This window comes from Uloborus diversus, chromosome 3 (assembly GCF_026930045.1).
Source record: "Uloborus diversus isolate 005 chromosome 3, Udiv.v.3.1, whole genome shotgun sequence".
In the NCBI taxonomy this organism is placed as follows: domain Eukaryota; kingdom Metazoa; phylum Arthropoda; class Arachnida; order Araneae; family Uloboridae; genus Uloborus; species Uloborus diversus.
In genome coordinates, this window is record NC_072733.1 from 139,745,875 (window position 1) to 139,758,942 (window position 13,068).

Genomic DNA, 13,068 nt, shown 5'->3' on the forward strand with positions numbered 1-13,068 from the left:
GCCAGATGTTCTTCGAAACTGCGTCCCACGATGATGATATCGTCTAAATAGACCAGACAGGATTCGTAGGAAAGTCCTCTTAACACTGTCTCCATAAGACGCTCGAACGTAGCTGGTGCATTGCAGAGGCCGAAGGGCATCATTTTGAACTGCCATAAGCCTTGTCCAGTTGTAAACGCTGTCTTCTCTCGGTCATCAGGGTGTATCTCAACCTGCCAGTAGCCGTTCTTCAAGTCCAGGGTCGAAAACCACTTGTGTCCGGAAAGAGTGTCCAAGGTGTCGTCTATCCGTGGAAGAGGGTAACTGTCTTTCTTGGTGATTTCATTCAGCCGTCGGTAATCGACACAAAATCTGGTGGAGCCATCTTTCTTTCGGACCAAGACGATGGGAGACGCCCAAGGACTGGATGAGGGTTCGATTACATCGTTCTCCTTCATCTCTTTCAGGAGGGTCTCAACCTCTTCCTTCTTGGCGAACGGTAGTCGTCTTGGATGCTGTTTAATAGGGGGGTGTTCTCCAGTGTAGATCCTATGCTGCGTTAAATTCGTACGGCCGACATCCTCCGATGTAGATGAAAACAGATGCTTGAAGTCATCCACCAATTGTTCCGCAGCAGTTCTTTGATCTTTCGATAAGGGTGCACTCCCAATTAACTTCGATGTCAAGGACTCAGAAAACACAGTCTCGTGGGAATTGATTCTTCTAATGATGCAGTTTACTGGAGTACAAGTTGCCAGCACTTCACCTTTCCGGATATTCCTTGGCCTTTCACTCACGTTGACGACTCGCACAGGAATTACATCTTTAGAAAGGTCCACCAGCGTAGATGCTACCAGCACTCCTTTTGGGCTATTGCTTAAGTTGGGGTATTCAATGAGTCCAAATCGAAAACTATTGCTTTCTTCAATGGAGCCAGGTATTAATGATTCTGATTTTGAGGGAATCGATAAATCTGTTTGGGCTATTATTTGATGAGCGGATTTTACATCACTTTCTGCGGGGAAAACGGCTATGTCTTCTCCCACCGAGTGCAGCTCATTTGTCTTGAAGTCGAGGTTGAAGTCATACTTCTTTAAAAAGTCCAATCCGAGAATGAAGGGGTCTGTGATAGCAGCAACGAATGCCGTATGATGGTAAGTGGCGTTTTCAAACACAATTTCTAAGTTTACTTTACCTACAATCTCGATCTTGTCACCTGTCACAGTTTGGAGGGTAACGCAGGACGGCGTCCATAGAATGTTGAGTCCAAATTGACGAGCCACATCTGTTCTAATGATTGTAACATTGGCTCCAGTGTCAATAATCAGTTCGCAGGGAAACCCGTTTACGTATGCGTAAACAAACAGTCCATTACTGCCGCCACTCGTCGATGAAATCTGGAAAACTTTAAGATAGGGCTCATTCCAATTTGGCGACCTCCGCCCCGCGAGATTGCCATGACTTAGTTTTCCTGTACCTGGGAGGGAGAGGTGCTCTTCCCTCTGGTTTCTTGGTGAGCTTCACAGTTTCTTCGTAAGTGACCCTCGCCGCCACATTTCCAGCACTTAAGTGATTGTCCATTTTGGTACTTGGGAGCCGAAGTACTTTTGAGGATTCCTGCAATTTCTTTTATTTGCTTTTCCAGTTCAGCAAAGCGTGACGAAACCGGATCAGGCTCATCAGTTTTCACGCCGCGGATTGAATGGCGATCCTTGCGGGTTGCTTGCTGGGCGGCCTCCAACTTCATCGCATACACAACAGCAGAACTCAGGTCTTTGACATCCGCCATCCGTACAGCTTTCTGGATTTCCGGATCTCGAACCCCGTCGATGTAGTAGTTGAGTGCCAGGTTGTCTCGAACATCCGCAGGACAGTCGCAAAAAGCAAGATGAGACAGTCTCTCGACGTCCGCCGCTAGTCTTGCAGGGTTTCCCCGGTTTTCTGGAAACGGGACTTCAACTGGAGTCGGCTGAAATCTTTCTGGCACTTCTCACCGAAGCGAAGCTCCAACGCAGATTTGAGGGCGGCGAAATCCAGGCGCTGGCTGTCCGGAAGGGTCTGAAGAATGTCCGCTGCGTCACCTCTCAGGGATGCTGCAAGATGGCAGGCCTTGGTAGCAGAGTCCCATCCGTTCGCTTCCGCCGCTATCATGAATTGGGTCTCGTACACCTGCCACGAACTTTTCCCATCAAATGTGGCCAGTTTAATGGACGGTCGAGCAACAGATGTGGGAGCGCAAAACTGTACAGAGCTGCTTTCCGCGGTCGCCAATCTCCTTTCCATGTCTTTAATTTTCTCATCCACATGATTCTCAACTGTTGCGATACGGTTTTCTACTGTTTCAAATTTTTCATCAAAAGCATCAACTCGATGCTCTATCTCATTAAATTTATTTTCCATCAGTCTTTACCGAAGTAAGGTCGTTTTTAATTTCCTCTTGGTTAGAAGCTAAATCCTTTTTCAGCACCATTAAATCACTTTTCCATTGTTCTTGATTAGCCGCCATATCATTTTTTAATTGTTCTTGATTAGCCGCCATATCATTTTTTAATTTTTCTTGATTAGCAGCCATATCACTCTTCACAGAGTTGATTGCATCAAGCAGTTGTTTTAATTGTTCATCCATTGCGCGAGTAATCACCATAAAAATAAAGTCCAAATTTAAAAAGTCTTTATGAAAAAATGTCCAAAGTCACACTTATTGCAAGAAAGTCCTGAAGTAGCCCCACGTCGGGCGCCAATTGTAACGGATTCGGTGCGACTTCCACTTTCTTGAAATGAAAACACAGTTCTTGATAAAAACACAGGAAATTTATTTACACTATGTACAGGAAAGATCGTCAACAACTGCTAAATTATTCATCAGCAATTAAGCAATTATCACACAACACCATAAACTCAACGTTTACACACGTATTTAATTCCAAATACGAAAACAACACAGCGAAATGCCTCGCTATAAACAGAGCTAATACACACTCTCAGTTCGAAATCTGAATCGAAACTCCCTCCCCTCTCCAGCGTAACCGTTTATATACACACCGAAAAGAGAGATCTCAAATATTCCAGAAAAACTACAACGTTCTACAACTACACTTTCATTGATAAAATCAGTGAATGAAATAAGAAAAAAAGAATAGGGGGTTGTATACTTTAGCCATATGTTAAGGGGCTGTATATTCATTACGGGAAATTATTTACAGGTTACGTTACTACAATAATTACTATTTACAGGATTTGTAACAATATATATGGACTTTATAAGCAATGCTTCAATTTGTAAATATTGTGACTTAAAACTATTTTTAACTACAGATAAATTTGCAAATATTTTATACTTTTTATGACTTTAGCTTTGTGGACAACATTTATCTTATCAAACAATATGTTTTGAATTAAGATTACAAATATTCATGTTGGTAATGATAATTATTTGCTATGACATAGGTTCTTCAACAATCTAAGTAAAATTATGTTAAATATTTCATGATTTAACTACAGTACACTCGTATGAATTTAGTCACGAGTTACATATATGTGTTTCTTATACATATATGTTTCATTTAAGAAAATAGAGTCAGTTCATTCATTTCTTTAAATAATACTTTAAAAAAACTTTCATTTTGAAATAAGTATTGAAACATTTCCACTGCCTTTGTCTTGAAATAAAAATTATATGATAGTAAATGTTGCATTTCAATGTAAATTTTTTGGTCTCAGTTTGAAAAGTGGACTCATGTTTACTATTTAAGTTGGAAAATTTTCGTTTTTTTATCAATATGTTTTGAAAGCAGTGTATTGGTGTGTTGCCTCTAGTTGTTTAATACTAAAAACAAAAGCTCTTCTATTAATAATAATTATTTTATTTACTCGACATTTAAGCACTGCAGCAAGTTGTTCTGAAATGACTATTACTTTTTATTTGAATATAGTTATCGGTTTATTAAGTTTGTTTTGATGAGAATAATTAAAAACTGATTCACTCAAATGTTTTTTTTTTAAAAATGCTCAAAAGGCTGTATGTATGTGAATGTATGATTAAAAAGTTAGACATTGATTTCCTTTTATGATTTATTTAAAGAGTCATGAATGTTGGAGTTCTTATCTTTAAAAAAAAGATATAGGTAATGTATTGAAAATAATTGTAACTTATATGTGAAGTTGTGAGGAACTGAAATAACTGATAGAAATGTGCAAAGGAATTCCTCATGAAACATTTGAAAAGAAAGTTTCAATTAAAAAAAAAAAAACAGTAACTTATTGTAATAATACTTATCAGCCATCCATAACTTTATTGAAGATCAATTACGATGAAAATTGAATCAAAAATGATCAGAAGTGCTTTATAGTAAAAAAAAGATTAAAATGAAAAACAGTGAAATAAAGCACGCAATTTTCAAATCCTTCATCTTAAACATCAATTCTTTGACAATTCGTGATTCATTAACGTTGTTTCTAATTTTAATCATATAAAAGAAATTGCTATGGAATAGTATGCCTTACTGCCGCCCCCCTTCCCCCCACACAAAAGCTGTAGTTAGATATAGTTAAAATGTGTGTTTTAACGTAATGTTATTTACTTGGTTGAAAAAAAAGAAACGATAAGGAAAACTAAGAAATGTTAGTTGACAAAAGTTTTTCCAACTTATCCAGGTCATTAATTGATTATATCTTTTAACTTGAATGAAAGGATATGATTAAAATTTGCATAGTTGCTGAGGTTGAATTTTCTTCAATTTAGTAATATCAATAGTTTGTCCTTTCTAATGCAATACAATTTTTTAGAAGGACATTGTGGTGACCAAGAAAGATTGTTTTATGAAAAAAGAAATTTAAAATTGCCTTACTTTATGAACTGGAAAAAATCATATCAATACATCTCATATGACTTTTAAATTTAAATTTTTTTTCACCCATTGCCAACAATATTTAATAAGAAATTAAAAAATTGCAAAAATAACTGTGACTTTATAGGTAGGTACAAAAATAAAATGAGCTAAACCTTTAGAAAAACCTTTTTGCTTATATATCGACACCTCAGAGCAACAGTAAGATATCTTAGTGTTGTTTCTGGGGTTAGATATCTTACTGTTGCTCAGAGGTGACAATATAATTGTTTATCATCAGTAACATGTTTACAAGTGTATCTTCCTGTGCATTTAAAAATTTTCATCATTTCGAATAAATAAACTAATTAAAATGTGCCAAAAAAAGAAAAAAAAAGGGTCTAGTGACATAGACTTCTCAACAAAAACTATTTTATGGATATTTTTGGCTCAAGAAAAAAAAAAAGCTTAAAAGAGTGGTCTTGCAGACCATACAGCTAATAACTGCCTCCCCCCCATTTTGACAAACATAAAATACTTAATCTTTATCAAACATGTGTGTTTTTGACATAAAATATCTTATTATTTGATCTATTTTTGCAGAATACTTATTCAATATTAATAAGAAAGTTAAGTTAGATTAAAACTTTACCAATATTTAAAATAGGGTGGAGGGGGGCGCAACGACATGCACTCCAAAATATCGGTGACTGAAATTATTATTTTTTTTTTATATGTAGCAAAGTCTATGATGAATTGCTGCATAATAGCACATAAATTAATTTTCATTCATTTTAACAAAATTCGAGACGTGAAATGTCTAAATCCATATAGGTTTCTAAAAAATATCCAATCATGTGGTTAAAGAATGTTATAACTTTGTTTTCACCTCAAATTTACATTTAGTAACTTGAATTATCATTTATTGCTCAGTGTTTTTTTTTTTTTTTTTGGAAAGTACATAAAAAGCTAAAATCATCAGCCTTACTTGAATGTAAACAATCATTATATTATTTGCTACACGGAACTGACCTTAATTTTCAGCGAAATGAGATTTGTTGATATTTGAGTGAGTAATTGATTTATCTAGTGAAGTTCAAACCAGTTTATGAACGTTTCTGTTATTAAATTAGTGAAACGAACATTTAAGTTTGTTCTACAAGCGTGCACGAACAGTGAGGCAGTGAGTTGACTTCGTCGTACCATAAAGAAGGAAGGATTCATTTCCAGTATTGCGCGCAGACACAAAACAATCCCTTTTCCCTTACGGAAGAGAGTGACTACCGTAGATTTTCCCTACCCGCTGAAGTCGAGAAATGGCTAAGTTTTTAACATTAAGGATTTGTCCTGCCCCTAGACGCTTGTGATAATGACAATCAGACAAGCGTCTAGGGGCAGGACAAATCTCTATGTTAAAGACTTAGTCGTTTCTCCTCATCGCCGGGTAGGGAAAACTGATTTCTGGCTCTTGGTAGAAAAGGGAAAAGAAGGGAAAAGCTTCATGATGTGCAGAACAAGTTCTGCCACTGCGTGATGGGAACGATGCTGACTGGGGAGAGCCTGGTTTTGATGAGAGTGTGCGCTTTCGTTTCATTAAATGGGCAATAATGCGACATGCGTTAATTATAAGACGTCTAACTGGCTTGATTGGTCTTTAGGCCTCTCATTTCTTGTTGGGTTTTTCTCTCTCATATTTTATCACTTTTTAAGCCTTCAAAAACAAAACGAACATATTAATATATAGTGGCGCCGCTACGGTGAAAGGGGGGGGGGGGAATCTAACTGCTTGATTTCAAAAAGGTTCCCCAAAAGTTGAAAATTACAGGAACTCTGTTAAACGCAGTTTACACCCACACGGGGGGGGGGTGCGTTTGCGCTGGGAGACACCCTCTGAAGGTGGGCTGGTACCAAATTGGATTTAAGAGTTTATGAAAGATATAGATTCTTTAGTTATAAAAAATGTCTCCCACATTTTAAATTATATTCAATCTCTCAAACACGGGAGGGGGGGGCATTTGTGCCAGCTGACACCCTGTTGGAGAGTGACACCCAAAATGTATTTTAGAGTTTCTGAAAAATATAAATGCTGAAATCCAACAATTCCATTTTCCTCCTCACTTTGCTGCCATCGGCCATACACGCGTCTAAGGCGAGTTAGATAAAAAGCTTACAAAACTTTTATTTGTTTTTTGTGCATTAGCCAAACTTAAAATTTCGCAAAACACAAATGTAGTTGTTTCTGAAAATTTTATAAATTTCATGATCACATAGAACATTGAAACCTTTTTTTTTCTGCGTTTGCGGGGGAGGGTTATTTCATAAATTACCGCCCCTGGTGTCACAAATGCTAGGTACGCCACTGGTGTACATATGTAAAATACGGGCGATGCCCATGCCCGTATTTTGCGTATGAAATGTAAGATTTTTATCTTCAAAAATTTCAGCTTAATATGTTTTTTAAACGAGTCAGTTTTAGTTGATAGTTAAAGGTTCTTTTATATAATCGTCTCAGCCTGATTTTAGCTTTTAACTGCTAAACAAGCAAAAAAAGCTCATATAGAGTGCAGCCTGTTAATACATAACTATCCAATTACAAGAATTTAATTCAAGGTATTTGAATTTATCTGTGTTTTGAAAAAATCTTTTGATTAAACAACATAAAATTGTTCCTTTAAGTATTATTGCATAGATATTTTTTATCATATATTCTAAATGCTACATATTTATTTACATGATTCCATGACTGAGCAATATAAATTTGTAAATAATTTTTGAAACAGAAACCTTAATTTTTATCATAAATTACTTTGAAATAGTTATTTATTTGAATTATTTTCTGACTGACTACTTTTGCTAGAAAAGTGAATGATATTTGAATGTTTGCTATTTTGAAATGCTGCATAACATTGTATAACATGTTTTTGTTCATTATATATAATAATTGGATTCATAAGCAATGCTTCATTACATTAACGTTGAGTTTAAAATGTATTAAAGTACAAATAAATTTAAAATAATATGTGATAAGTGTTTACCAGTTTCATGTCAGCAATGTTATTTAGTTGAAAAAAAAGGACATTCAACTTTCTAACCATTACTTATGAACTTAGGAAGTGAATGTACATTTTATTCACTTCCATTCATTTTATCCACTTTATAATTCTGTTATAACCTGCGTTCTTCAAGAATGTACTGTAAATAAATTAAAAAATGCATCTGCTTCCTAATGTACTGCATTAACTACACTTATCTGTACTTAGTCACGATTTACGCATATAATGTGTTTCTGTTTTCCAGAAGATAAAATGTAGCAGAATTATTAGATTAGTAATAATACTAATTTTATAAATTAGCTAAAATGATGTAAAAAAACATTTGTTTCAAAATAGTTAGTCATTTCAAACATTTTCTCTTTACTATCTTGATTTGAAAATGAAGCACATATTAATATTTGCTGCTCTGTGCTGGTTTCATTGTCAGTGTAAAAAAGAATATACTCATCTTATTTTGATTATATACGAACTTTTATTTTAGTATGAAATCGAAAAGCATGTTTTTCCTTTGTATATATATATGGACTTTATAAGCAATGCTTCAATCTGTAAATATTGTGACTTAAAACTATTTTTAACTACAGATAAATTTGCAAATATTTTATACTTTTTATGACTTTAGCTTTGTGGACAACATTTATCTTATCAAACAATATGTTTTGAATTAAGATTACAAATATTCATGTTGGTAATGATAATTATTTGCTATGACATAGGTTCTTCAACAATCTAAGTAAAATTATGTTAAATATTTCATGATTTAACTACAGTACACTCGTATGAATTTAGTCACGAGTTACATATATGTGTTTCTTATACATATATGTTTCATTTAAGAAAATAGAGTCAGTTCATTCATTTCTTTAAATAATACTTTAAAAAAACTTTCATTTTGAAATAAGTATTGAAACATTTCCACTGCCTTTGTCTTGAAATAAAAATTATATGATAGTAAATGTTGCATTTCAATGTAAATTTTTTGGTCTCAGTTTGAAAAGTGGACTCATGTTTACTATTTAAGTTGGAAAATTTTCGTTTTTTTATCAATATGTTTTGAAAGCAGTGTATTGGTGTGTTGCCTCTAGTTGTTTAATACTAAAAACAAAAGCTCTTCTATTAATAATAATTATTTTATTTACTCGACATTTAAGCACTGCAGCAAGTTGTTCTGAAATGACTATTACTTTTTATTTGAATATAGTTATCGGTTTATTAAGTTTGTTTTGATGAGAATAATTAAAAACTGATTCACTCAAATGTTTTTTTTTTAAAATGCTCAAAAGGCTGTATGTATGTGAATGTATGATTAAAAAGTTAGACATTGATTTCCTTTTATGATTTATTTAAAGAGTCATGAATGTTGGAGTTCTTATCTTTAAAAAAAAGATATAGGTAATGTATTGAAAATAATTGTAACTTATATGTGAAGTTGTGAGGAACTGAAATAACTGATAGAAATGTGCAAAGGAATTCCTCATGAAACATTTGAAAAGAAAGTTTCAATTAAAAAAAAAACAGTAACTTATTGTAATAATACTTATCAGCCATCCATAACTTTATTGAAGATCAATTACGATGAAAATTGAATCAAAAATGATCAGAAGTGCTTTATAGTAAAAAAAAGATTAAAATGAAAAACAGTGAAATAAAGCACGCAATTTTCAAATCCTTCATCTTAAACATCAATTCTTTGACAATTCGTGATTCATTAACGTTGTTTCTAATTTTAATCATATAAAAGAAATTGCTATGGAATAGTATACCTTACTGCCGCCCCCTTCCCCCCACACACAAAAGTTGTAGTTAGATATAGTTAAAATGTGCGTTTTAACGTAATGTTATTTACTCGGTTGGAAAAAAAAAAGAAAGAAACGATAAGGAAAATTAAGAAATGTTAGTTGACAAAAGTTTTTCCAACTTATTCAGGCCATTAATTGATTATATCTTTTAACTTGAATGAAAGGATATGATTAAAATTTGCATAGTTGCTGAGGTTGAATTTTCTTCCATTTAGTAATATCAGTAGTTTATCCTTTCTAGTGCAATACAATTTTTTAGAAGGACATTGTGGTGACCAAGAAAGATTGTTTTATGAAAAAAGAAATTTAAAATTGCCTTACTTTATGAACTGGAAAAAATCATATCGATACATCTCATATGACTTTTAAATTTAAATTTTTTTTTCATCCATTGCCAACAATATTTAATAAGAAATTTAAAAAATGCAAAAATAACTGTGACTTTATAGGTAGGTACAAAAATAAAATGAGCTAAACCTATAGAAAAACCTTTTTGCTAATATATTGACACCTCAGAGCAACAGTAAGATATCTTAGTGCTGTTTCTGGGATTAGATATCTTACTGTTGCTCTGAGGTGACAATATAATTGTTTATCATCAGTAACATGTTTACAGATGTATCCTCCTGTGCATTTAAAATTTTCTATCATTTCGAATAAACAAACTAATTAAAATGTGCCAAAAAAAAAGGGTCTAGTGACTTAGACTTCTCAACAAAAACTATTTTATGAATATTTTTGGCTCAAGAAAAAAAAAAGCTTAGAAGAGTGGTCTTTCAGACCATACAGCTAATAACTGCCCCCCCCCCCCATTTTGACAAACATAAAATACTTAATCTTTATCAAATATGTGTGTTTTTGACATAAAATATCTTATTATTTGATCTATTTTTGCAGAATACTTATTCAATATTAATAAGAAAGTTAAATTGGATTAAAACTTTACCAATATTTAAAATAGGGTGGAGGGGGGGCGCAAGGACTTGCACTCCAAAATATCGGTGACTGAAATTATTATTATTATTTTATATGTAACAAAGTCTATGAATTACTGCATAATAGCACATAAATTAATTTTCATTCATTTTAAAAAACAAAATTAAAGGACGTGAAATGTCTAAATCCATATAGGCTTCTAAAAAATGTCCAATCATGTGTCTAAAGAATGTTATAACTTCGTTTTCACCTCAAATTTACATTTAGTAACTTGAATTGTCATTTATTGCTCAGTGTTTTTTTTTTTTTTTTGATAAAAAAATACTTAAAATGTTTTAACAGTATGTATAATTAGTTTAAAGATTTTTTTTTTTTTTGAAAGTACATAAAAAGCTAAAATCATCAGCCTTACTTGAATGTAATCAATCATTATATTATTTGTTACACGGAACTGACCTTAATTTTCAGCGAAATGAGATTTGTTGATATTTGAGTGAGTAATTGATTTATCTAGTGAAGTTCAAACCAGTTTATGAACGTTTCTGTTATTAAATTAGTGAAACAAACATTTAAATTTGTTCTACAAGCGTGCACGAACAGTGAGGCAGTGAGTTGACTTCGTCGTACCATAAAGAAGGAAGGTTTCATTTCCAGTGTTGCGCGCAGACACAAAACGATCCCTTTTCCCTTACGGAAGAGAGTGACTACCGTAGATTTTCCCTACCCGCTGAAGTCGAGAAACGGCTAAGTTTTTAACATTAAGGATTTATCCTGCCCCTAGACGCTTGTCTGAATTCGCCCCTGGACTGTCTAAAACTGCGTTCTTAGCACTACAATTGCAAAAATTTCTCCGAGAGAGAACCCTCGGACCCCCCTAGTAGGTAGGGGAAATTTTAAGCTGTCAAAAAGGGAAAAAAAATGGTTGTGAGCCTGTCGGACTAATATGTAAAGGAAGCTATAGCCATACTTAGGGCCGATGAATTGACGAATAGGTGAATACAACGACGAAACAACTGCTTTCAAACATCGCCTTCGCCCGAATACCTCTAGCAGATCTAACCAGGGTGGCAGGTGGAAGAGGGTTAACAAACATTAAAAATTTCCGCCTGGCATAGGAATACATGGAATAGCTTTTTTTTTTTTTCAAATAAAAGAACAAAACACATTTTTTTTTTTCAATTGCTCTACTGACTTTATTGCAGTTGATGCAAATGTTGAATTTTTATTTCACTACGCCACATATGAGAGAGGAAACTATACACTCAAATCGTTCGTACAGAATTTGCTTCGCAGCGACAGCGTCCGCTGTGTGACACGTAGTACCGTCCCGCTGAAACCACATGTCGTTCAGTTTGGGTCAAAAGAAAACGATTGTCATTGTTTTATAGCGCTCACTGTTGATGATGATGCTTCATCAACACCGTTTCAAAAAGTACGACCAATGACGCCTCCGGCCCAAAATCCGCACCAAACACTACTTCTTTGCAGATTCATTGCCTCCTGGTGAACCTCGTGTGGGTTGACGTCATCCCATATACGACTGTGAAGATCTACCACATTTGCAGTAAAATGAGCCAACGCGCGCAACGTTTGAACTGTTTAAACTAACGAATACTCTTTTTGATAATGAAGTTTTATCATTTGGACATACTACTCAAAGGTGTAACTTATATATTCGAATCATTGAGCATTGAGTTACCATATTTCATTAAAAAAAAAAAGTCCTGGATAAAGTAGCTACTTAACTAAAAGAGTCTGTTTGCCACTGGCGACTGTGGCGACTAACTAAGGGCCGGATTCAAGTGAAACACACACAATCGCAAAAAAGACAATCGCAATCGACGGGATTTGCAATCGCTGTTGGCAGTCGAATTCAAGTGAAACAATTTAGACAATCGCAAGTGAGAAGTCGGGGTAGGAGCTACTGGTCGATGATAATCGCATGTACTTGGAGCGACTAACTGATGTCAACCAATGAGAGAATTAGGTTTGCGCTCCCTGGGTTTGAGATGGTTAAAATCGTGATGCAATATTTGTTTTGATGTTGAATTCATGTTCGCTGGCGTAATGGATATGTTCCGTGCTATTTTTTTTTTTCAACTTTCAGTTCTACAGTTGGAAAAGAAAGCAAACTGGATAAAAATATTGCCGTTTAAGAAATGCTTTATATCCCAGACAACCACAAATATCTGTTAGACATCCAAAAAGATCCACCACATATCGAGATATCTGCTGGATATTTTAGTTATCTGGCAGACATCCAGGAATATCCAAGTCATGGATTTGGAGTTTCTAATATCTATCAGATATCCAGATTGTTACATGTTTTAGATATGGATTTCGGATATCCATTGGACATCTGGGTATATCCAAATCGTGGATTTGGATTTTTTTCATATCTGTGAGATATCCACACTTTTACATGTTTCAGATATAGATATTTGGATATCCTGTAGATAACTATACGATAACCTC